This window comes from Gouania willdenowi, unplaced genomic scaffold, assembly GCF_900634775.1.
Source record: "Gouania willdenowi unplaced genomic scaffold, fGouWil2.1 scaffold_374_arrow_ctg1, whole genome shotgun sequence".
Taxonomy (NCBI): Eukaryota; Metazoa; Chordata; class Actinopteri; order Blenniiformes; family Gobiesocidae; genus Gouania; species Gouania willdenowi.
Window position 1 is genome coordinate 37,895 of NW_021145135.1, and position 5,021 is coordinate 42,915.

The window sequence follows — 5,021 nt, forward strand, 5'->3', positions numbered from 1 at the left end:
GGCAAAAAAACATTTAAATCAATAGTTTTAATCTTAGTGTTTATTTCATTTACCTGTAAATTGTTTATCTTTGTTATAATAAAGTCATATATTTAATTTGTTACATTTAAACTCATAAAATACAACAATAAAGTCATATATTTAATTTGTTACATTTAACACTAGAAGTCCCATAGAGGGGTCAAATGAACTTTTTACCTATAAAACCCAGAGAGGGGTCATTCGATCCACAGGATTTGAGCTAAAGTCTGTCCTCAGCTGCTTTTGTTATGTCAATGAGGCAGTAAGTGTCGCACCACAGGAGGGGCCCTGCATCCTGGGTTCAGGAAGAATTTCAGTTAATATATAGTTATATACAGTTGCATTGATATTTTAACTCTTTTTGGGTTTTTTTTACATGTGTTAATGGACTATGTAAGAAATATATATTTAAAATTCTCATAAGGTGGAGGCTTTAACCCTCTATGACACAGCAACCTTTTTTCCTGATTTTGTCATTTTTTGTATAACATCTACAATTTTTCTGGTTACTTTTTTATTTTTAAATGCCAACTTTCCAACACAAGCTTCATTCAAAAAGAACACAAAAATTATTTATTTTTAATGACTGTGTGGTGGAAGCAGTCAGCTATTTATTCCCCACAGCACAAAAGGCTGCATGAAAATAGGCTATTCCTATAGGTATGGAAATGATCCCAGCTCCTCCCTACCCCACCCCAACCTGTGAACATACTCTGAACACATTCTGAACATGCTATGATTTCATCAAACTTCATAAATTCTGATGCACATCAGTGTCTTGACCAGGTTGTGAAGGGATTGTGATAATAAAAAATATATATATAATTTTACACTATGGCCCTTATTATACAGTTTATTGTTGAGAGGCACACCCAGGTTCTTGAAGTGCTCAGTAACAATGTCCTTACTGGATTTGTCTCAGGCCCCATTTACACTACACATTAAATCTGATGTTTTTTTGCCCTCAAGTGACTCTGTTTCTTTCAATGTTTGTAGTCTGTGTTTGTTCTCCCCCAGCATCAAGCAGAACGAGTTAATAAACGGGGCATTGTGACTTTAGCTTCCAGGGCACTTCCCCCTAACATTCCAGACTTCCATTGTTAGAGTCAGGCTGTATATTTGGAGCTGTTCTCATTCTTTCTAGTAGGGCTGTGCAATGAATCGAAATGTGATTACAAGTTCAATTATTACACTAAAAAAAATAACATGATTAAGAAAAATACAATTATTATTATTAAACAATTATCATTAAATGAATAAAATTATCAACCATTTATTTTATTTTATTAGGTTTAAATTATACACATTTTTAATTTACTAAATAAAACACATTTTTACGATTTAGGATAGCTACAAAGAATAAACCATGGCACACGAGAAAAAAATATTATTATTACTAACTTTGAGTTATATAATATAGGACACATCATGTGCATTAAGTGTTTTTTGTGCATTAGTGAACAATCTTGATTTGAACGTTTGAGGTATTTTATTGACGTTTACAGAATATTTTATTTTATATCTTTATTATCTTTATATATACTTTATTCTATATCATTACATTTTTATCACTAAACTCAGTTATTAATATAGAGTGATAGAAATTATGAAAATCTGTATATAATCTCCTGCAATAGATTATTAGTGGCACCATATTGATGCCTATTTCTGTGTTTAGAATTTTGTGTTGAAAAAGTTTCTTATTGGATTGCAATGTACCGTCTTAGATTACATTTTCACCTTTTTAAAAAGAATTGGTGACTTGAATAATTAAATTCTCTCAGGATTTCATATTGCAGTTGTATAGTGTAAACCAGTGTTAAGCTTGTTTTGTCTCCTCTCAGGGACAGCACGTGTGAATGAGTTCTGTAGTATGTCTTGTTTAGGGGAAGGTCTGGATTAGGGCACACTCAGAATGTGTCTAACTGCATTCGTGCTGTTCTGTGAAATGGCAAAAGCACTATACTAAAATGAGCAATTCAATATAAAATAAGCTATAAAATACATATCTCTGATATTTGTATCCCTCCTCCCTGTTAACTCCCCCCCCACCCCCCTCACCCTGGTGTAACACTGCCCTCTCTTTTTTACAGGGCTGGTGATGGTCACAATTATGCAATGAAATAAATTCATTTATTTAATTGCAATAATAAAATATGCATTGCTGTTAAAAGATTGCACTTCTTGTAGTGTTAACCTTCAACAGCATGTGCAGACAAGGTAAAAAAAAAAAAAAAAAAAGAACAATCGTTGATTAGCCGGGGAAGAACTCCACATCAGAGAACATCAAAGGAAGAGCAAAAAGTAGAACTCTAAAATAGAGAACAAAAGGCAGAACTAAAACCCCAGAGCTCACAGAGCAGATACTTCCTCAGGAGAGAATAAACAGACATAGTGTGAAAGCCCAAAGCTGCAGATAGGAGAGAATAGGAAACAGCTGGAACAGCCCCTGATTCAAAGAAAGACTAAAACATCCTGGAATTAACATCCTTCCCACAGATAAGACACTAATACTAAGCTACTCTTAAACGGTAAATCTCATGGTGCTACCATCTATTGGCACAAAGGACAATCTAACAACAAGTGTTGTGCTTAATGATTCTGATTCTTCTCTCCTTTAATATGTCTTTGTTGTGTTTTAATATATGAATCTGTTGTTTTTATATTATTTTGTGTATCATTCTGTAATTTAGTATGTTTCTTTCAGTAATATTGTATAATTTTTCTCCCAGTTCATGTTATTGTTGTCTTTGTGTACGTTATATATTTTTGTTTATTTTGGTATTTGTTTTATGTAATCCTATATATTTTTCTGTGGTTTGGTTATCATTTTGTTTGTTGTGTCATTTGTGTGTGTGTATTTTAATAGTCTTTTTGTGTGTTTTAAGAGTAATTTTGTGCATTGTTTTGCTATTGTTTTGTGTATTTATGTCATTTTGTATGTTTATGCTAATGGCAGCACAAAATTAGACCAAAGGCTGCTTGTGGCTCCTGTGGCACCAGTGTCCCATGTCTGGACTAGTGTGACACTTCAATAGAGACTCAGAAGCAAGGTTGGGGTCAATTATAATTGTAATTGCACAATTGATAATTAACTACAATTATGGCGTAATCATAAATGTAATTTTAAAAATATGTTACTGTCATAATTGTAATTAAAATGTAATTGAGTTTAGAGAATTGACTTTGTCAATTGTAATTGCCATGCAAATTCTCTAAAAACTATCAATTATAAGTTGTCAGTAAAAAGTTTCAAAAACAAAACTGGGGAGCCATGTTACAGTTCTACACATACAGTATGTAGTTAACAATTAAAATATGTTCCATATCAAGCTTTCCCACATTTTAATAAAAATGGCACAGATACCCACACCAAAAATATTAAAAACTATATTTTCATTGATTAGGAAGTCTTAAGATAACCAAGAGATAGGAAAGTAATCAGATGATACATATTTGTTTTTAGTGTATTTTACAGTTAATTTAGGACCCGTTATCATGGGAAACAAAAAAAAAGTTAACCTTCATCTTGTATTAGCTTTCTGTTAGCATCTCATATGATAACGGTCTTAAGTCAGCTGTAAAATACATTTTTAAAATGCTCTCACCTCAACTAAAATTTAATGAGATTACAACAGCAAAAAAAAATAAATCAATTACAATTACAATTATAACTACAGCATCTTTGTAATTAATTATCAAATACATGATTACAATTATAACTGACACCAACCCTGCTCAGAAGCTGCCAGCTAATAATGGTAATCTAGTTTGTTTTAGTAGTACTTATAATACGTTTCCTTGTGTTTCAGGTTGTTTACCAAAGCAGTGACAGTGCACCAGTCGTGAAGAGTGGGAATAAGATTGACATGGATCAGTCCATGAGGAGAGAAACTGACCCCCAACCGCCTGCTAATGAATGGTTAGATATCTTGGGAAATGGTCTGCTAATGAAAAAGGTGCTGCAGCCTGGAGGAGGAAGAGACAGTAGGCCGGAGCTTGGACAGATTGTGAAGATTAATCTAAAAACACGTCTGTTGGATGGGACGCTGGTCGAGGAGCTGTCGGAGTTCTGGTTCACTTTGGGACACAGAGAAGTGATCCCGGCACTGGACTGGGCGGTGCGATTCATGGGAATGGGAGAGAAGGCGGTCATCAAGACAGATGGAAGATATGCAAATGGTTTCCGTGGAAATCTTTACCCTGAGATTCCTTCAAAGGCTGATCTGTCACTTGAAGTGAAGCTGCTAGAAGCTACTGATGCTCCAGACCTGAAGCTGCTGTCCCCCACTGAGAAGATTGCTTTGGCCACCTGCAAGAAGGAGCAAGGCAATGTCCTTTATCGGTGCAAAGCCTACAACTACGCCATCCTCAAATATAGCACTGCCCTGAAAATAACAGAATCCATTTCTAAAGATGACATTAGGTCTGAAGAGGAGAACAATCTGATGGAAATGAATGTGAAATGTTTGAACAACATGGCTGCTTCTATGCTGAAACTAGAACACTTTGATGCAGCGCTAACGTGCTGCAGTGAAGGGCTGATGTATCAGCCCAAAAATGTGAAAGCACTTTTTCACATGGGCAAGGTTCTGGCCTTGCAGGATAAATACTCAGAGGCCATTCAAACACTACGGAAGGCCCTGGAGCTGGAGCCACGCAACAAAACGGTCCTAGATGAGCTCTCCACGATGATGAAAAAGCACCGTGAGCATGAAGCAGAAACGCAGGCCATGGATGAGAAGATGTTGGAGAACCCGTCCAGCACCCTCAAACATCAGGCCATGGATGAGAAGATATTGGAGAACCCGTCCAGCACCCACAAGCATCAGGCCATGGATGAGAAGATGTTGGAGAACCCGTCCAGCACCCACAAACATCAGGCCATGGATGAGAAGATGTTGGAGGACTGATGTTGGAATGATGTCATCATCCTCTACAGTTACAAGATGCATTTTGTAGGGGAACAAAGGATAATTAATATTCAAAAATATGAATTA

The 5,021-nt window shown here is 35.6% G+C and overlaps 1 pseudogene; it reads left to right on the forward strand.

Moving 5' to 3' along the window:
- The first annotated feature begins 2,423 nt into the window (after nt 1-2,423).
- LOC114460019 (peptidyl-prolyl cis-trans isomerase FKBP8 pseudogene) lies at nt 2,424-4,781 on the forward strand (annotated as a pseudogene).
- Nucleotides 4,782-5,021: the final 240 nt, after the last annotated feature.